General features: G+C 45.3%; 1 long non-coding RNA gene across 2 annotated transcripts in view; it reads left to right on the top strand.

Moving 5' to 3' along the window:
- LOC127189488 (uncharacterized) overlaps positions 1 to 21505 on the top strand; it is a 167677-nt gene that overhangs the window by 9331 nt on the left and 136841 nt on the right. The gene's annotated exons all lie outside the window — the stretch shown is intronic.

The following is a 21505-nucleotide window of genomic DNA, read 5'->3' as shown; positions in this document are numbered from 1 at the left end:
TTGTTTACATTTAACTGTGATGGCTAAGTGTTTGTAGCAAAAAAGAGCTAGGTGCCTCTCAGAGAGAGCAGCTAAGAGGGCTGCCGTGTGAGCACACTGGTACTAAGGGCTCCTCCAGAAAACACAGACAGCTGCAACTCTCATGACGGATTTGCTGTTTTGCAATGGGCACTGCGTTTGCCAGTGAGCAAGGGTTACAGCTAAAACTGGAAAAGCTAAACCCAAAACAGCTTCTATTATGGGAAAGGATTTACAAGGGAGCCATGTCCTCAGGTAGTGTCACCACATAGTGAGGCAGGTCACAGCTGTGCACCAGTCCCGCCCACCCCCCCCACCCCCCCCCGACAGTGCTCTCTTGCAGCAGCTTCTCTGAATTGGCCCAAGTGTGCAGGAGGGAGCTGATGACATAGGAAGGCAGCTTGCTGTGGGCGGAGCATAAGTGGTCCTCGTGGGGGTAGGGTAAGGTGGGACAGGAAGAACTGGTGGCAGGGACAGTGCTCCTAAACCACGTGGGAGAATCACAGGTACACTGACAGTTCACACCTTTGTCTTTAACGATTCAGCCAGACCAGTTCCTAAGACTAAACCTGGGAAAGATTACTGACTCGCCTTTCTTTCAGTCTTGGTGTTAGTCCCGAGTTCTGCTTTCAGTGGCTGTGCTTTCTCTCGTTCATCTCCCTGCTGGCCTCTTCCTCCTGAAGTGTCCTCACAAATGAGGGCAGACTGAGCCTGTGTGCTGGTCAAGTGGCTGGGGAACCTTGGGCCTCTGCTCATGTGTTTGGAAGGGAAAATTTGGAACAGCTAACTGCTGCCCATTTAGTCCCCAGCTATCATAGCTCTCTCCCGTGATTGGGGCAAGCCGGAACAGTGCGGCCCGTGCATTTACATTGGCAGATGTTTACTATCCCTTTTATAGTGAAACTGTTTATTGGAGTACCGTTTGCGGTGGCCCCGTTTTGCTTTGTTCATGCCCAAGCCACTTGATTGAAAACAGCAGTTAGAGGTTGATTTTTCAGCTGGTGCAGGCTTACATTTTTGTAAGGGAGTTACAAAAGGCCTCTGCACGGAACACCTTTGGCTGTCAGCCAAAGCCAGGCTGTCCCTGGTCACCTGAGACAAAGGAGGGCAGGCGAGGGTAGAGATGGCAGATGTTCATGGCTGCTGGGTCGCACTTGGCCGTGTGTGAGGGAAATGAGACCACAAGAGACCTCTGGGTAACAGGAACTCAGACAGCAAGGACACAAGCTTCTGGTTCTGAAAGCTGCCAGGGAGTGACAAGCAGGGCAGTGGGCTTGGGCTTGTACCCTTTGGGGCTATCCTCATGTCAAATGGAGTATTAGCTACTGTGGTACAGGAGTTGTGTGAAGACCCTTAGCGGTGACCATAGGGTATAGCATGGCCTCCCATTGTTGTCAAGGTGACTGGGGGAAGTAGCAACAGACTGATGTCAAGATTCCGTGTTAGAGGAAGATGTGCTCTCAGGGGAGGTGTCCAGAGACACTTAGGGAGAGGTACGATGCTCTTGGACAGGATGGCCCTGTTTCTCTGCACCCTACTCTCTGACCATACTACTCCTTCCTCGTTATTTTACCATTGCTTGTCTCTATTGTCAGTTCTCTTTTTCCCCTTGCAGTCTCCAGTGCATGCAGAGCAAGCCACCCGGTAAAACTTCAGTTTTAACTAGTATGAATCGTATAGGTGTGGACAAAACAGAGCCTAGGCCACGTGGAGTTTTTTAGGTCAATGACAATCGGTGATAGCTGAAGAAGCAAAGAGGTCAAGAGGGGACTCCTTATTCAGGGAACAGCAGCAGCCTGGGAACAGCTTTGCCAGTGATTCACAAGGTCTGAAATGTGACTTTTGCTTTAGTGCGTAGAGACACCTGGGCTGCTTTGGAAGGCCCTACAAAGTTACCAGCTAGGGGATGGGCAGTAATCCAAGTCTCCATGGGGCCGTCAACCTGACTGATTCGCCATCGATTGTTAAGAACAGAAACCAGACCATCAGAACATTCAGGACTTTGCAAGGTGTAAAAGTGTAGTCACCATTTATTAGAGGGTCTTGGCAGCACCCAGGTCTGTGGCTGAACTAACTCCTGGAAGGCACAATGAGCTGTGCCCTTTTTGGGTGTATCTAAGTGTATGCTTCTAGGGGCATAGTAGAGCACCCACTGACTTCACCATGAAGGTGCCTGAAGGCCAGTTGTTGTGACAGGGTGTTGACCCCACATTGGCTGGCTGGCTGTAAGCATCAGCCGGTGATGAAGCAAGCGCTTCACTTAGCTTCAGTCTACGGGGAGTCAGGCCCCACCGACTTGGCCATGCCGACCTCCTGGGACTGCTCATGGCCGAGCAGCAAGAATAGTTCCCTGGTCAGTGTTTTCAGGGTCTGTGTCCCCGTTTCTGGGGTGTCTGTTTACATGGCTTAGATGTCCGTTCTGGCGACTTGGAAGCAGCTGAAGTGTTACTTGTGTTATAGATGAGTGCTCTCCTGTTGCTCTCTGTTCTTCTAGCCCCGGCCAGGCTCTGAGTGCAGGTGTCTCTGTCTTAGCGCTGGACTGATACCCAAGTCCTTGTGAATATTGACCCTGGAGCCAGAGAGCTTGTATTAAGGTCCAAGGGCAGGTCCTTAGTGACTGAATCTTAGCTCGCTTCACTTTTTTTTTCTCCTTTCCTTGACCCCTTTCATTTCCCATCTTCATTTACAGAACATAATAAGCTTCGTAGTTGCACCCTGTCATGAATGACACCGGCCGCATTTTGGTGCACACATAGCCCTCTTTTTTCCACTATAAATATTGGGTGTGCACCAAGAGAACATGTTAGGCCAGTATGGCCTAAGAGTGCCCAGAGGATTAATATGGGCAAAGCTATGCTCTGGTGCACTGGAACACATGGTGTTAAAACCCTGAAACTTTATATGAATTTTCACAGTTTTTAGGGCTCAGATCTACTAGAGTTTGGTTTATAGGGTAGTAGTATCTTAGCTTCATAGCAGATATGATCCATGTATGGGGCGTGTGACACTGGGTGAAGGTTGAATTTGAACTGGGGGTGGCAGGAGAGCAAAGCTTTTGTCTGATTGATCTTGAGCTGTTGTTTTGGGTAGCTCCGCCGATATCCTACATTGGGAGTGTTAATTTGTTTCCAAGCCACTGAAGTTTTGTTAAGCTACTTTGCTCCCTCTTGGAAACTTCTAGGTGGGGAGGATAGTGTTTTATTTTAGTAGCCCCTCAACCCCTACTGGTGGGCAGCTGCAGGAGAAGTATCTGGATAATTTCAGACACAGAAGTGAGATTGTGGTCCTCAATGTGATTTTCTTCTTGTTGTTGGTTTTCCCTTGATGTTTTTTGCAAGCACTTGCTGCTTCCCATAGCCAGTTAGGAGGGGAGCAGTGTCCTCCAGCCTTGGCTCTGAACCATGACATTGCCCATGATAATAGATCTCAATAAAAACAGAACTGCTTCCTGACTCCCCATCTGCATCTCGGCTCTCACAGCCTGCAGCTCACTCCAGCATCCACCCTAAGAAGGATGACAGAGACTCCTCTCAGGGGTAGCACTCGGGGAACGGTGCTCTCACGTGCGTCCACAGTTTGGCTGCGTTTCCTACATGCAGGTGTTGCTTCTGAGCAAGCTTTTTGGGATGGTCAGGGGTCATGCATGCTGCACAGTGCTATAGCTCTCCTGCATTCAACCAAACTTAAGATACCCATTAACCAGCCACACCGATTTTGAACATCGTGTGCAAATGCATAGAGTCTTTCTGCTTGAAGCTGGTTTGGTTGTTGGCTGGATATGTCGGGAATGCCTACCAACGCTGGAAAGGATGTCACCATACCTGTGCCTAGGTCTGTGCTGGGCCTTGGTCACAGTGCCTGTGGCCTGCTGATGCAGGGGCCTTCATTAGTGCAGTCACTGCTAACATTTGGAGAGAGCGTTTTTGCTCTTTGCTTCCCAGACTAAGACTGAAGATTGTATTGGCCAAGTATGAGATGGAAGACAAGTTTGAGGGCAGCCTGGGCTACGCTGCCAGACCCTGTCTCAAAATCAAAGCATAATAAAAGAGTACATGTTTACGTAGTCTCAAAATACAATTCTAAGATGTGACTGAAATTTTTTTCAATATTTTTCCTTTGAAGAATACAAATATCTTGTAGTTTCAAAAACTGAAGTAAAATACACAGGCATAAAACTTACTTAGTTAATTCGGGAATTACATGCATTCATCCTATTGTACAGCCATCACCATTGTCCATCTACAGATCTTTATATCACCTGAAAGTCTACACTCAGTAAGTGGTCTCCATTTTTCCTTCTCCATAGCCTGTGGCAGCTATTTTACTCTCTGTGTCTCTGAATTTGACTATTTCATGGATTATACAGTATTCCCCTTTATGTCCAACTTGTTTTACTTAGCAGAATGTTTTCACAGTTAATTCTATTATAGCATGTATTCAGATCTCCCCTTTCCAAGGCTAAGGAGTATTTCATAACGTCTGTATACCACATTTAAATGAACGTGGATCAATGTGCTATGAACATTGTAAACACAGCTATATAAATGTTGGTTTGATTCAGTCTTTCAGTAGACCTTAAGAGAAGATAGGTCTCCTCTTCCTCCTCCTCCTTGTTCTGATATTTTTATGTGTGTGAGTGTTCTGCCAGCATGCCTGTGTGAGGGTGCCAGATCCTCTGGAACCGGAGTTACAGACAGTTGTGAGCTGCCATGTGGGGGTTGGGATTTGAACTTGGGTCCTATGGAAGAGCAGCCAGTGCTCTTACTGCTGAGCATTTTCTTAGTGATCAGTCACTTTACCCAATTTGGTTACAGGCCTGAGACTAGCCAGGCACGTTGAATGGTGTTAGTTGATGGCCTTGGAGCTGCCGGAGGTGGGACGCAGCTTTCCACTCTGTGGACTGCTCCGCAGTGCACTTGGCAGCAGCTTTGAGCCAGGCCAGTCAGCATTCTTGGAAATCAGCCTGGTGTTTTCTTATCTTTTGCCTGTCAGAACCTCAAGAGGAGAAATCTGGCAACAGCGTTGCTTCCTCAGTCCAGTCTCAGGTGATGAAGCTCCCAGCAGACCCGTGTGAGCTGCAGATAGGCCCTGCAGTGTGTCTGCTAGCTGGTGTTGGGGCAGCGGCACTGAGCTTTCTGCTGAGGAGGATAGTGGGTTCTGGCTGGGCTGAGGCTCTGGGCTACATAGTGTATTTGGACAGCAAGCATCTTGATTTTGACTTGTATTTTACTCCAAATCTGTGTAGTAAGAGAGGCTGGGTGGAGACCCTAGAGCAGCTAATCCCTCTCCTTCTTCCCCAGGGGAGGACTAGTGGTTTGGCTATGGTCTGCCTTTGTGTGGTTGTAGATAATTTTTTGTGGACTTAGCGGGAATTGAGATTAACTTCCTATTTTGTGGGGCAAAGAAAAGTGTGGTACTTTGTACTTTTATAGGCCTGATATCAAATGTGGCTATCTGCCATCGTAAAAATATGTCAGTCAGTCAAGTGTATTTGTTTATGTTGCCTACATTTTCTTGATTTTTTTTTTTTCTGTTTTTATTTTCTAAAGGCGCATGGGTGTTCTGAGACACTCCTGTTTAATGATAGCATTACGGATAGTGTTTTTATAGTAAAGGTCTATTTTCATGCCAAATGGTATGTGTGCACGTGTGTTCAGTATTTATTTTGCGTGGGCACGTGTACATGCAGACATCATAAGACAGCTTGCGGGAGTTGTTTTCCTTCTACCATGTAGGCTCTGGCGTTCCAACCCAGGTGCTGAGGTTGACGGGAAATGCTTTCACCTGCTGAACCGTCTCCTAGACTCTAATTAATTAACTAATTAATTAATTCATTTTGGTGCTGGGAATGGATGTCAGGGCCTCATGCGTGTTAGGCTACGTCCTTGACCTACTTCTGATTCTACACACCCAGTGCCTTGTCCTACCCGTCCTTGACTTTCATGAGAAGGGAATCCTTCCCTTTCCTTCCCCCTTTGGGGGTGTGCTCTGACTGTGCTATCTCCTGTGTTATAACCCTGCTTCTGGTGCCTCTGTATGAGCTGCCCCTTTAAGTACTTCCTACCATTCAGTCCTCAGCCCTGGAATAAGCAGGCAGCAGGCTGGAATGTGGCATGTGGCACGCAGCAGCACACACACACACACATACACACACACACACACACACACACACACACACACGCTCACGGCGGGGGGCGGGGGCGGGAGGGGGTTCCTTTCTTTTGGGTGGCAGTGGCGGGAACATGAAAGCCTAACTCAGTGGTTCTCAACCTTCTTAATTCTGTGACACTTTAATACTGTTCATGTGGTGACTTCCAGTAGTAAAAGTATTTTCATTGCTACTTTATAACTGTAATCTTGCTACTTGTGAGAGGGTCGTTCGATCCCAAAGGGGTTGCTGCCCACAGGTTGAGAGCCACTGGCTGCCTGGCAGTGAGGACTTTGGTAACGTGTTTTGTGTGTGTGCATGCGCGGAGGTCAGAAGACAGCCTTGGGGATTGTTTCCTAAGAGCAGTCCATGCTGTCATTTGAGTCAGGGCCTCTGACTGTCCTGAGGCTCTCCGTGCAGGTTGGCTGGGTCCCCTGCCCTGATAATGTGGTTTTGGGTAGAAAATGTGCTTGCAGTCTAGGACGTGTAGCTAGCACAGCTGAGCTTTTAAGCTAAGACTCTGTGGGAGAGGAAGCATGAGAGAAGCCCAGAGCTTTTTGTTTTGTGCCAAAGCCTCTATTTTGGGAATAAACTCTGCAGGTCAGAAATATTGATGTGAACATTAAATCCAATTTCTACCCTTTTCTTGTTCTATATTTTCTTCCAGAATAGTTAATGCAGCTCTAACTGGGATAAACAGTAGCATCTATTTCAAGCTTTATGCTAGCCTTAATTTAAAAAAAGATTTATTTATTTATTATGTATATAGTACACATTAGATCACATTGTAGATGGCTGTGAACCACCATGTGGTTGCCGGGAATTGAACTTGGGACCTCTGGAAAAGCAGTCAGTGCTCTTAACCGCTGAGCCATTGCTCCAGTCCCTGGCCTCAATATTTAAAAAATTTGGTAAATAATAAGATTTCAATATGCTTACCCATGTCTTGCTTCTTTCTTTACATGAGGAAGACACATTTTGAACTTTCACAGTAATGAGTGCTCACAAATAAATAGCACTAAAGAGTTACTTAAGGAATTTTTTGGTTGTTGTTGTTATTAAACATCTAGTTAAGTGGTAGAGATTTACCTAGCGTACACAGGGCCATCAGTTTGATTGCCAGCACCACAAAAAACAAAAAAGTGCTTCATTTGGGTATGATTGCACACACTTGTAGTTCCGGAACTTGGGAGGCTGGGACAGGAGACTCACATGAGTTTGAGGTCTTCCTGGGCTACCCCAGTGAGACTTTATGAAATTCACAGAAGCAAGACAAAATGAAAGAGAACTCTTATTTTCAATTTTCTCACATTTTGTTGCTAATCATACCTTTACGGTTCTTTTAAATATTATGGGCATCAGATTTTTAAAAAGGAATTATGGAGCCCTTGTCTATCACATGCAAGGCCCGGGTGCCATCTCTAGGTAAGAGAAAACAAGCAAATCCAAAGAACAGCACTTCTTTCACAACTGCGACGTCTCTCGCGTCTTCAGTTCTTTACCTCTACATGGTCCCTCTGCGCCCCTTCTTTGTTTGTGGTGCTGGGGATCGAACCCGGGGTTTTGTGGACGCCAGGCATTCCTTCTACCACTTAGCTGCAATCGCAGCACTCGTAAGCTGTCAGTCTTGTTTTTATTGCCCCTCGTTAACATCTGGAAGTGCCATCCTTTTTATTGTATATCTCAAGACAAATTTCTTGAATTTTTGTTTTCAATTCACAGAGCTGCCCACTAGGGATTTTCTTTCTCGTTGAGCTTGAGTCGTTTGTAGAGCTCAGAAGTAGATGAGGAATTAGATACAGAAATGTCAGCCAGGGGCAGGGATGTGTTACGGGTAATGAAAGCAAAAGCAAGGCATTGGCGTTGAAGAGATGGAGTTGGATGGCAGCCCTGTCAGTCACAGCAGTGATGCTGAGCAGCGTTTGCGTCTGCGATGACGAGCAAACGGCTTGAGGTTTTGAACACTGGTCTGTAGAGGGATAATGATGCTGACCTACATTAGTTGTCAGGGAACCATATCTGCAGACCCCCCAGTGCGCTGTGCATGTTGAATTCTCCTGAGGCACAAGTATCCGAGAATGCACTTAACATTTCTTGTTATTTCCTTTCATTACTGTTCCAGAAGATGAGGGGTTAGAGATGGGGGCTGTTTCCCTCCACTGAGAATATCTTCTTCTTTTATAAAACATTTATTTTTAATTATGCATACATATGTGATTGTTTGTGTGTTGGTATGTACGTGTGAGTGCTGGTGCAATTGAAGCCAGAGGTGTCTGATACCCTGGAGCTAGAGTTACAGGCAGTTGTGAGCTGCCTGACATGGGTATTGAGAGGTGGGATCAGGTCATATGTAAGAGTAGAACAAGTTGTCGACCCTGCACAGTCTCCCTAGCCCTCGAGGACCTCTTCTTGTTATTCAGCTGAACTCTGTTGGCTGAACTTGTTTTTTTCTATTCCCATCCCACTTCCTTCTGATTGCTTTTTCAGCTGTGGAGCATTATGTTAAAAAAAAAAAATAGATTACAGTACAACTTTCTCTACCTAGAATTCTTGGAAATGAGTTGGCTTGGCAAGCTACATTCCCCCAGAGAGCAGAGGCTTAACATTTAATTTTTTCTCACCAAAAAACATTTTTCATCTTTAAAATATATTAAATGTTGAGAAAAATAGGGCAAAATTGCATTTAGCAAACATCAGATATGAATATTTGAATGTTTTTACTTTATATACTTTATACATATAAAGTGCTTATAGTGTGTGTGTGTGTGTGTGTGTGTGTGTGTGTGTGTGCGCGCGCGCGCGCGTGTTTGTGCATATGTGTTATATATAATACATTCTCACAAGAATGTAAGCTCAGAGACTGGTGGTTTGAATGAGAATAGCACCCATAGGCTTGTATGTTTCAATACTTGGTCACTAGTTGGTGGAACAGTTTGGGAAGGATTAAGAGGTGTGGCTTTGTCCGAGGAGGTGTGGTCTTGTTAGAGGAGGTGTGGCACTGGGGGTGGGCTTTGATATTTCAAAGGACTCACCATTTCCTGTGAGCTCTCTGCCTTTGGCTTAAAGGTTTGAGATGTGAGTTCTCAGCTGTTCGTGCTACCATGCCTTCACTCCACATCATGGACTCCAACCCTCTGGAACCATAAGTCCAATTAAATACTCTTTTGTTTAAGTTGCTTTGGTCATGCTGTTTCATCACAATAGAGAAGCAACTGATCCAGAGAACTTGCTGTCTGGTCACTGCTCTCTAGTGCTTAGGATAGTGAGTGTCAGGCTCAAAGTAGTCACTGTGAAAACAGTTCCTGCAGCCTTTTCCTCTCCTTCCCTAGATGTAACCCCGATTCAGACAGCTGTTGAACAGCAACATCCTGGTTCAGACAGTGACCCTAATGCCCCCTAATAAGAACTGCCCTCAAGGAATGCATTTTAGTGCCATGATACAAGTAAGAAAGATGAATTCAGAGGTAGCTGTTACAGGCGGCCTGTGCTGGTCACACCTGTAGTCTCAGCACCTGGAGGTGAAGGCAGGAAGTTCATAGTACATAGTGAGCTCGAGGCCTGCCTGGCCTACACGTGATCCTGCCTTGAGACAGGAAAACAAGGAAATCTATAGAAACGGGTCATTCTTGGCGTATCTCTAGAGCCATAGACTATTTGCTTGCCTGGTTGTCTGAAGTCACCATTGGGATGATATTTGAAGAAAAGAAGTGGGCCGGGTTCCAGGGCTGACGGGACAGCTGAAACAGAGCTGAGCAGTTGGAAGAGGATTTGTAATATAAGAACTTTGTGGATGAGAGCTGCCTGCATTCTTTGCCCAGGGGAGTATGAAGAGAAGATGCTGGCTCTACTGGCCAGAGAACAGGGCCTTTCTTACATATGCCGGTAACATCACTAGGTCCTAATTAATGGCTGGTTGACATATTAATTGAAAAACATGTTTGGGAAACTGACCATCATATTGTGATGCAATAAGAAGTATGAGCGTTGCACTTATCCTTTCTGGCACACAGCTCCCTGAACGGCTTAGCATTTTCAGTGAAGGGAGTGTCTGGTGTCTGGGGTCCCTAGGTGATTGAGGAAGGGAGCTGGTCTTCAGGGTCAGCAAGGTAAGATGAGAAGGCATCTTAGTTACTCTTCTGGTGGGATGAAACATTAGGAATCAGGTAATGTACAGAAGGAAGAGTTTCTCTGAACTTACAATTCCAGAGGAGTAAATCCATCACCATCAAGGCAGCAGCTGGGGCAGAAGCTGAGAGCTCGCATCTGAAGTCTCAAGCAGGAGTTAGAGGGTGTGAACTGGGAGCAGTGAATGGCTTTGAAACCTCAAGGCCTACCCCAAGTGACGTACTTCCTCTAGCAAGGCCACCTCTCCTAAACCTACCCAAACAGTGCCATCAGGTGGGGACCAGGTCTCCAAGCAGCTGAGTCCGTGGGCATTCAAACCACCCTAGAGGGGCCAAAGGTAGAGTTGATTACCAGTGCTAAGTGCTTTAACCAGCTGTGCTTAATATATTGAAGCCTCCACAAACTTCTAGGCCAGTGGTTCTCAACCCTCCTAATGCCTCCACCCTTCATGGTGTGGTGACCCCTCCACCCCAACCATGAAATTATTTTTTTGCTACTGATATGAATTGTGATGTAAATATCTATGTTTTCCAATGGTCTTAGGAGACCCCAGTGAAAAGGTCATTTGACCCTAAAGGGGTCATTACCCACAGGTTGAGAACCACTGCCCTAGGCCATATTATGCCATCTGAAAGTTCTCCAGCCCTGCCCTTCTAGGGGAGGTTGAAAAAGGCTGCCCTAAGTCACATGGCCAGAGAAGATATCTAGATTTTAATCCCGATGTTTTATAAACAGGTGTGTGTGTGTGTGTGTGTGTGTGTGTGTGTGTGTGTGTGTTTCTCTGTCTCTGTGTAGCCTTGGCTGGCTGTCTTGGAACTTACTCTGCAAATCAGGCTGGCCTTAAACTCAAGAGATCTGCCTGCCTTGGTCTCCCAAGTACTGGATTAAAGGTGTGAGACATCATTGGCCAGCCTTTTTGACCCACTACTCTTACATACAAATGTTGTTATGATCTGTCATGATGCAGCAAGGGGATACCATGGTAAGTCCATGTCAGCATGTACCCCCAAGGAATTACGTGCTACACAACAGATCTGGTGTAAGGAAGGTTATTGGGGGAAGGAGAGGTGGGCCTGGAGAAGGGGTAGAGACAGGAGTGAGCCAGGGGGTCAGATGAGGGGGCAGGGAGGGAGGGAAAACGGGCACCTACGACATGCAGAGAGAAACAGTGGGAGCAGAGAGAACAGAGACACGCAGGAACAGAGAGCATGCTAGGATGGCAGAGGTCCTTTTATCATACAGACACCAAGCACCCCTGGCTGTGGCAGGTGATAATACACGATGATGCCAGGGCCCCCAGGGCTGCCAGCAGAGTCGCCTGCACACTACCATGTGCAATGCATGTCCTCTGGCACCAGATGCGTGCCAGGCAGTTCTCCAACGTTCCAGTAATAGCTCCTGAAGATGGCCTAGCTTCCACAGCTTTGGGGCTCAGCCTCCTCAAGACCGGCCCCCATTTCAGGTTGTTTGACCTGTGTTTTTAACCAATGAGCTCTAAATCAGGGGTAGCTAGCCCTCCTTCCCTCTAAATTGTTACTCATTAGCTAACTAACTCAGGGAAACACTTACATTTGCTAGTTTATTATGAAGGACATTATAAAAGGTACAGATTCTCATCTTGATGGAAGCACACGGAAGCCAGGATATTGCTGTGATAAACCTGACCTTGTGGTCCGGTTTTTGGGATTGGTATGAAGGAGGTGTTGGAGGCTTGTGGCTGTGGGCCAGAGAGGCCTAAAGGGTTCCGTGAGCAGAGCTCGCTGGGCCCACCGTACTCAAGACTAAAGGGACTGTTAGCAGGAACTGACTGTGTTTCTTTTGACAAAGAATCTAGCTGCATTTCTGTCTGTGTCCTGGAAACTTGAGCGAAATGGAAGTAAAAAGCAATGGGCTGTTGTATGGCAGAGGAAACCTGAAGAGAGCATGAGGGTCAGACCACGGTGTGTGATTGCACACACACTGCCCTCACTGAGATTTACAGTGAGAGAGAGCAGGAGACAGAAGAGAAACAGGACAAATGTACAGTCTGGGAGGGAGAGTGACATGAACCTCACTAACGTGGAAGATAGGATGCTGTGCCGACAATGTGGCTGTAATTGTTTAAAGAGATTAGTGCCAATAAGGAGGACCCTGGACTTGGCATTTGTGACCATAGGAAAGGTACTTGAGGAAGGTACCTTAACTCACTTCTCCAGAGTTCCAGGGTGCTGTGGTGCAGATAGATGGTTTTGTAAAGCTACTGTCTTGAAGGACAGAGCCTTTAGAGGAGCCTGTTAGAAGTGGCTGCCCCAAGGGCCTCAGCGCTGAGGAATTATTCTAAGTCTCAGAACAGACTTTGGACTTTGAACAGTGCTGAGACTGATAGCACTCTAGGGACGGGCTGGAGAGGTGGTTCAGCAGTTGAAGCACCAGCTGCTCTTGCAGGGCACCCAGACTTGAACCTTGGCATCAACATGATAGCTCACAAAAGTCCGTGATCCCATTTCCAGGGGATCTGACTGGCCTTCTTGGGCACTAGGCATGCACATGGAACACAGACAGACCTGCAAGCAAAAACCACTTCTGCACATTAAATGAATGGATGAATTAAAAAAGACAAGAGGGACCTTTGAAGTTGGACTTAAATGCATTTTGCATTATGGTATGGCTCTGAGCCCATGGGGCCAGAACAGAATGTTACTGTGCAGACATACAATGTACGCAGCCAGGTTCTTGTGGTTGAAGACTTGGTCCCCAGCTGATGGGCAGTGCTGCTGTGGAAGTGGGGCCTAGTCTAGGGCTGTAGGGAGGGGCTGAGCTTTCTTGTCTAGCCCTGCTTCCGGTCTTATCTCTGCTTCCTGGCCCATAGAGATGTGAACAAGTAGCTTTAAGTGTAGTGAGAATTCTGGAATTTTGGTTTCTTAAAAAAAAAAAAAAAACAAACCAGAAATATTATAAAAATGTGTTTTTGTTTTAATCCCAGGTATAGGTGTGGGGCTGCTTTGGACTGTCCGCAGCAGCTGACTATAATTTGCCTCCTGCTCTAGCAGAGGTGTGGTTTCGTCAGCTGCAGATAGTTTCTGAGATTGTGTGGCATTTGGAATTCTGGGAATTATTCAGAGGGTGTAAATGCTAGAGCCCAATAGGAGGGTGTTGGTGGTTGTTGCTTGTTCAGGGGGTTTGGTTGCCCAGGAGGAACCCTCAAAGTGTGAATCTTTCTTCTTTTACATTTGCTGCTTACTAGCTTTTTGATTATAGGAGTGAGGAAAGTAATAGCCGTTCTGATTGTTGTGTCTTGGTAAATCATTGTGGTCTTGATTTGCATTTCCCTAATGGTAGTGAACATTTGTTGTTCATATATCTTCTGCTCATAGTTTTTTGCTGTCACTGTCATTATTGTACTGTTCTTTCAGGTGGTTATTACACCATAATTTTTATATTAACATTGTTGCCAACCTGCCACAGCTTATTCAAAAGGTCAAGGAATGAGGAGAGAGAAGGGGGTGGGAGGAAAATAGACATATATGTGTGTGTGTTTACATATGTGTGTGTTTACATATATGTGTGTGTCTATGTGTGTGTGTGTAATCTTATTTCGTTCTTACAAAACCCTTAGGGCATTAGTAAAGGCTTCAGTTTTTATGAACCAAGGAGACCATGGTTGGTTATGAGATGTCCGCATATCTACAATATGCTCTGAGCAGTTACATTACCTATATACTAGTTTGTGACTTTGGATGAGTCATTTTTAACCTATCAGAGTCAGCTTCCTTATCTGTGAAGTAGAGATCTGTGTTATTTATCTCTCAGAAGAGACAAATAAAAGTGTGTTCTCTAATGGAAGAGTACAGGCATATGTGAGCAGCGGCCACCTCTGCCCCCTCCACACAGCTTGTACCGTTCTGAGGTGGTTTCTATTCTTTCTCATTATCTGCTGAAAAGTGGCCCCTTGGCAGGCATTTGCTTCCCTCTGTGTCACAAACCAGAGCAGATGCATGGCTTGGGCTTTCTTAGGCCAGCGTCCATGGGTCAGGAATGGCTGGATCACTCCAGGTTTGCAACGCACATAGCTGCTGCTCTGTCATTCTTTCTCGACGTGCAGACAGGATCAGTTACCGGTGAGACTCCTGGGCCCTAACATGGACCCTGTGTTCCAAAGTTCATGTTTCATATGTGAAATACCTGTTTTTTTGTTTGTTTGTTTGTTTTTTGTTTTGTTTTTGTTTTGAAATATCTCTTAGGTACAGCACAGGGGTGCTGTTAGGAGCCTCATCTTCTTGAATGGTGGTTTATACAGTGTTGTCAGAGTGCATTTTGTCATTTACCATAACGGTTGTTTAATCAAGATTGGTCTTTCATTGCCTAGATAATTTAGGATGATTTTTCAGACAACAAAATATGGTGAAAAAAATGCTACTATTTTAAATGAGTGATTAAGATTTTTCTGATCTAGAAAAGTTAAAATGAGCCAAATGTTTTACTTTGAGTCCTTTCAGCTCCAGTGTTTGTGTAAAAATGTCTAATGCTTACTAATGTACCAAAAGGTTGGTCTAGTTGGCAAGACTATTCTGTATAGAGTGTGGAAGCCATTTTTGTTCAAGTTTATTATGATTTATGTGTGTCCGTCTCTATGTCTGTATGTGTCTGTGTGTATGCAGCTGCCACAGAGGCCAGAGGAGCATTCAGATCTGGGGCTGGAGTTCCCAGCCATTTGGGAATCCCCCATGTAGGTCCTGGGAACCTAATTCCTCTTCTTCTTCCAATTAAGAGCAGCAAATGCTTAGACATCTTTCCAGCTCCAGAACTAGGAAGTTTTGATATTAGTAAAAAACAAAAAACAAAAAAACAAAAACAAAACAAAAAACCAAAACCACAAAATACATGGCTGTTAAAATTTTATCAGGTCTTTCATCGTGAGGAACGACATCTTGTAGGTAGAAACAATATGTCTAAAATCCTACCCTCCTTTTTCTGCTAAGTAGTCATCGAATCTTTTCTCTTCACTTTTCACTATTAAACAGATCTGTATGATGCCTGCTCCACGTCAGGTGCATTTTCTGTTAATCTCATTAAGCCCTACAGTAACCCTTTGAAATCAAACATCCCCATTTTGCAGATGGAGATCTTATGTGCTAGAAGACATTGCCTGTCCATACCATCTTCCGCCTCTTCTGTTTGCCAGGAAGACCAGGCATCTTAATACGATTCTGTGTGTTTTTCCCACAGTTCTTGTAGGGACTGTTCTTGTGGTCTGAAGTTCAATCCTACCAAGCCCTGAACTCAGATGATAGATCTTAGCATCTAAGCAGTGGTTCTCAACCTGTGGCTCACAACCCCTTTGGGGGGGTCGAACAGCCCTCTTTCCTTCACCAGGGTCACATATCAGATATACTGCATATCAGGTATTCACATTCATAACAGTAGAAAAAAATTACAGTTATACAGTAGCAATGAAAATAATTGTATGGTTGGGGGTCCAGCCTGGCCACATGCAGGAGGTCACCACAACATGAGGAGCTGTATTAGAGGGTCGCAGCATTAGGTGGTTGAGGACCGCTGCTCTTGAGGGTCCACCGTGGAGAGATCATAGACTGACTTTAACCTTGTGGGTGAGTGTCAAATGGTGTCCTCACCATTTTATTTTACAGCCTATATTATTCTGGACAACTTTCTTAGGATCTTAGAGCTTAACATTTCTTTAAGGACAAAATGGGAATGTTCCTCCTACCCCTGTGGGAAAACCTAGAAACAATGTAGTCCATCTCTGAGATGCGCTCAGCACAAGTAGGTGCTTAGGGTTTGGCAGGTGCTCTGTCGACCCTCACAGGAGTAAGGAGTGTGGATTCAAGACCCAGTGGAAAGCCTATGCCTATAACCCAGCAAGCACTGTGGGAGGCTGATATGGGAGGAGCCTGAATTTGAGACCAGCCTGGGATACAGTTAACAATTCTATCTCAAAACAAACAAAGGAAGGAACAAGCGAGCTCACACTGTGGCATAAACTTCTCGGGTTCAAACCCCGATCCTTCAGCTTGGCAAGTGTATTGTGTACGACTACTTTGCTTTCTCTATCTCAGTGTTCGCCACTTATAAAATAGGTACAGTGACTCCTACCTCATAAAGATAAATGATGAAAAAGTATTATTTTGTGTCTGTTTTGCCTTCATTTATGTTTGTGTACCACTTGTGTGCCTGTGGAGGCCGGAAGAGGGCATTTCGGCCCTGGAAATGGAGTTACAGACAGTTGTAAACTTCCATATGGGTGCTGGGAATTGAACCTGGGTTATCTGGAAGAGCTGCCAAGTGGTGTCTCTAGCTCCAAGATAAATGGTTTTAAAGAGACAAGTACAAATTACTGCGAGATTGAGTTCACATAATCCCATTAGGTAACATTTTAGTACTGTATTTCTTCCTTGTCTTTGGTTTGTTTGTTTTGAGACAAGGTTTCTTTGTGTAGCCTAGGATGTCCTGGAACTAGCTCTATGGACCAGTCTGGCCTTAAACTCAGAGATCTACCTGCCTCTGCCTCCTGAGTGCTGGTATTAAAGGTGTATACTACCATCACCTGGGGAGAGAATTTGTTACTACTTGTATTTAGTACCAAGAGAGTCAGTCATTTGTGATCTTGTTTTTACAAGGTTACCCATTCCACCTAAGAAACTGGATTAACTAACTCTGCAAAGGACATTTTTTAAAATTGAAAATATTTAATTTTTTAAATAGAAGTACCAAAAGAAAAACTGAGTTGCAATATGTACTAGTTTCACCTCTCAGGTGAAAATATAAAGGCACAAAGCCCGTTCGTGGCTAGAAGAGCCGTTCCATAGAGATGACTGGCTCCTCTGCTTTAGTTTTGAATTTGGCTTGTGTGAGCAAGTTCATCACTCCTCCACACCCGCCGCCCCCCTTTACCATGAGAGCAATAAGGCACGACCACACTGTGACTATATCAGGAAGAAAACAGCCTCTGCATCTGTCCTAGGTCTAGAAGTGGCTTGGTGAGCTCAGTCATTATTCTGAAGTCTGTACAGTGCCCTGTGACTAATTGGCTCCATCTGCCTGGGTCACTGCCTTGGAGTACTGTTTATTTGCAGCAGTGATGCTGTCATGAGGAAAAGCTTTCCCTTTTGTTGGCTGAAAGCTTTCCCTGTAATTAGCAAAACAAGCGTGCCTCTTACTTAGAGTGAGACTGGAAAGGCTGCTAGAGTCCGCTGTACACAAACACTGTGGAAAACAATTTGGTTTTAGTTAGCGGAGTAAACTTGCGCAGTCGCCTAGCCTTGCCATCTTTCCCTAGGTAGAGCCTGCAGAAATGTGCTGTGTGTACCAAGGGACATGGGCCAGAATATAAGGGCAGCATTAGTCATGGGAGCTGAAAATTGAAAACTCCCAGGATCCTCAGCAGTAGAATAGAGCAGGGAATTGTGGGTCTCCTCACACAATGAAAAATGTGCAATGTTGGAAAAAAAAAATGAATGAACTGCAGTCTCAAGAGTCAACAAGGATGAATCTCAGAATCAAATCTTAAAGCAAGAAGATGTCTGAGGAGAATATGCACATTAAGGTTTCCTTTGCATTAGGCTTAACTTAGGCAAAAACACAATGGCATATTGAGAAACATGGTGAAACCAAAAAGAGTTAAAAACAAATGATCGATTCCAAACTCAGTCTAGTAGGGCATCTCTGGGGTTGATGGGGGGAGGTGTTGAAGAATGAGCAGTCAGCAAGTGCACACAGGGCCTCCGAAACAAAAGCTCAAATCAGATGTGCTCTACCATAGTGGTGGTCATTGCACGGCAGCTCTCAGAGCTCTCACACTAAACCATAAGCATGATCTCATAGCTCCTTTGGGTCAGGAGCTCGGAAGCAGGTTAGCTGGATGGTCTTGATGTGGGGTCTCAGGAGTTGAAGTGAGGAGCACCTGGTGCTGCGAGATCTGCGTCTGTGATGGCACATGTGCTTGGTTGATGGAGGCCTCATTTTATCGTTTTTTTTTTTTTTTTCCCTCAGATTTATTTCTTCTTCTTCTTTTTTTTTTTTTTTTTTATGTATTTGAGTGCTCTCTTTGCATGTACACCTGCACACCAGGAGAGGGCATCAGATCACATGGTAGATGGTTGTCAGCCACCGTGTGGTTGCTGGGAATTGAACTCAGGACTTTTGGAAGAGCAGACAATGCTCTTAACCTCTGAGCTATCTTATCTCTCCAGCCCCCTTCTCACTGGTTTTGAGAGCTTCTTTTTGTTGGTGTGTGTTTGTGTTTGTATGTTTGTGTGTGTGTGTGCATATGTGTAAATATACATGTGGGATCAGAGGATAAGCCACATGAGTTCTCTCCTTCTAGAGGGTCTTTTTGTTGTTTACCGCTGTGCATTCCAGGTTAGTTTTTGGCATGTGAACTTCCAAGAGGCTCTCCTTTCTGCATCACCTGTTTTGCATAGGATTCCTGGGATTGCAGACACACTTGCTGTATCTGGCTTTATTACATGGAATCTGGGGATTTGAACTCAGGTCTTTATCTGAGTTATATGTCCTGCCCTTTTAGGTATGAGATGCAGTGTCTTCATGTAGCCATTGAAGCATCTTTTTGGCATTCCCCCATTGTTGTAGTATTCACCCATAGCAGCCTTGCTCAGTGTGGATGGGATGAACTACACCAGTGCAGGAATGCTGGGGGGCAGGGATTACTGGCTGCCATTTTGGAGGCTGGCTTTTTAAAGACATATTTCAGACTAATAACTAAATTGATACATTTATTTATTTTGGATTTTTCAAAACAGGGTTTCTCTATGTAGCCCATGGCTGTTCTGGAACTTACTTTGTAGACCAGGCTGGCTTTGAACTTAGAGATCCACCTACCTCTGCCTCTCCTGTGCTGGAATTAAAGGAATGTGCCACCAAAGGCATGGAGATAAGTTTATTTTTGTATAGTAACCATACAATTATCCCTTCAAATGAAAACTACTGCCAGTATGCCTTACCAGTCAGTATAGGATGGAAAATGTCAGCAGTATGAAACGCAGCTCCTGCATGGCATGAGCCTACGTGGGGAGCCTGTGCCTGTGCCTGTGGTGGGCCAGTGGGTGGGAAGGATGATGATGATGATGATGATGATGATGATGATGATGATGATGATGGTGATGATGGGGAGCTTGTGCCTGTGGTGGGCCAGTGGGTGGGAAGGATGATGATGATGATGATGATGATGATGATGGTGATGATGGGGAGCTTGTGCCTGTGGTGGGCCAGTGGGTGGGAAGAAGGATGATGATGATGATGATGACGACGACGACAATGATGATGATGATGATGATGATGATGATGATGATGATGGGGAAGAGGAGAATTGGACCTCACTGATACCTGTCAGGCTAAGTCATGTAGACATGGCATTACAGGTTTCCAGATTGCATTTTGTCTGCCTCTATATCAGGCAAAAGTCTGGGACTCCTGAATTTGAAGAGTTGTCTTCAGAACAAGGGTCAGTGTGAGGCTGCATTCCCTGGCATGCCCCTGCCTCCTCTGTTGCTGTCTGTCATGAGAATGGAGTAGCCTATACTTCTCTTCCCATCCCCCACAAATGGGAGCAAAGCTGGAAATGCCCAAGGGAAGTCAGCATTTTTTTCTTAATTCGTGTACCAGCTGCATTCTTCTTCTTGTTTTAATATTAACAACTTTCAAGTTATTAATTTATTTGCTTCACCTCCTCCCACCAAAATTTTTGAGTTAAGATCTACAGTAAAATATAGTCTGTATTTTCCCCTTAGTTTTATGTGGCTGTAGAGCGACTGCTTAGAGGGTATTCCTGGGGGCCCAAGTGCCCCAGTTTATGAGAATTACCATCTCCTTTGGGATTACAAACACCTCTAGGAGGCAGTCTAAGCTGCAGGTGAAGAATTGTCTCCTACTTCTTAAGCTAACTGGTGGAGAGGCAAGGGCTGCACACCACTAGCTCGCGTCAGACCTTTGCTCTCCAGTTATACATCACGCCTTCAACCTCTGTTTGTGCAGACATTTGCTTTGCAGAGAGGCCCTTTCCAGACAGAGAGGCTCTTCCTGGCAGCACACGGGAAGTTTTCCCTCCTCCCTCAGCTTCTAGGCTTCGTTCCGTGGGGCTGTGTCTGCACTGCTGTATTGCATTGTAGTTTTCATTTTATGAAAAGCAGAGTCCTCACCAGCAAGGGCTTCAGTGGCAAAGACGACAGTGACCAGAGTTCCAGTGTGGTGCTTACTACTTACATCAGTTAGCCAACTGTCCTCTTTTGAGAAAAGGGTACAAAATGCCAAAAATACATGAAGGTTATTGTGTCTACAAGAGAAGTATAATTATTAGTGGTAATTATAGTAATTGAGATGATTACAGGATTAATGGCGCTGTTAAGCATGATTGTGGATGTTTTCTCATAGAAACATGTTGTAGCACATACCCGCTTCCGCAGGTGAGAGAGAGAGAGAGACTTTAGCCTTTTGGCTCCAGGCTGCTTTTTGGAAGAACATCATCACTTAGGGCAGAGCAAACCATGTGTAGTGAGACAAACTCTGAGTCTGGAGTCGGAAAAGTTAAGTAGGAATTTGATTTCTGTTCTTTTCTAGTTGAGCATTTTTGTTAAACATCTTCTTCAACACTCAGCTGATGACTCCAGAGGGTAGTAAACGCACTCGGAGCTGTGGGGAAGATAAGACGACTAGGTACTTCCAAAAGCGGAAGGCACGTGTTAGCCATAGGAGTGTGACTCAAGCCACAGTGCTGCCTTGTAATATTTGGACTTAGGATGGGCTGGTTCTGGGTGTCTTTGTCTCAGAGTATTTGAGTAAGTCTTGCAGTTTCACTGTGGTTGCTGATTGTAAGTCAATACCTGATGTATACGGTCTCAGAAATTCAAGGTCAATTCAGCTTGGGCTGAGTTCAGGATGTTTAGGCTGTGCCATTGTGGATGAAATGGCTTCAGAGGAAACGAAAGTCACCGTGGCACTAATATTTGGAAGCACGATGCCATAATTAATAACAATATGCTGTGAGTTGGGAATTTGCTGAGAGCAGAGTTCTCCTTGGAGTTCTGACCACAAATAAGAAAGTCACTGATAGCTGAGGATGGGAGCCCCGTTCCTCTAATCCTAGCACTCTGAATATAGGCTGGGAGTTAAAAGCTGGCCTGGGCCACATAGCCACCCATGGCTCAAAACAAACAATAAGAGAAAATAATTATGTACGTGAAGTAATGGATATGTTAATTA

This window comes from Acomys russatus, chromosome 5 (genome assembly GCF_903995435.1).
Source record: "Acomys russatus chromosome 5, mAcoRus1.1, whole genome shotgun sequence".
Classification (NCBI taxonomy): Eukaryota; Metazoa; Chordata; class Mammalia; order Rodentia; family Muridae; genus Acomys; species Acomys russatus.
Note: the sequence above shows the minus strand (reverse complement) of the source record. Positions and strands in the feature narration are given on the sequence as shown.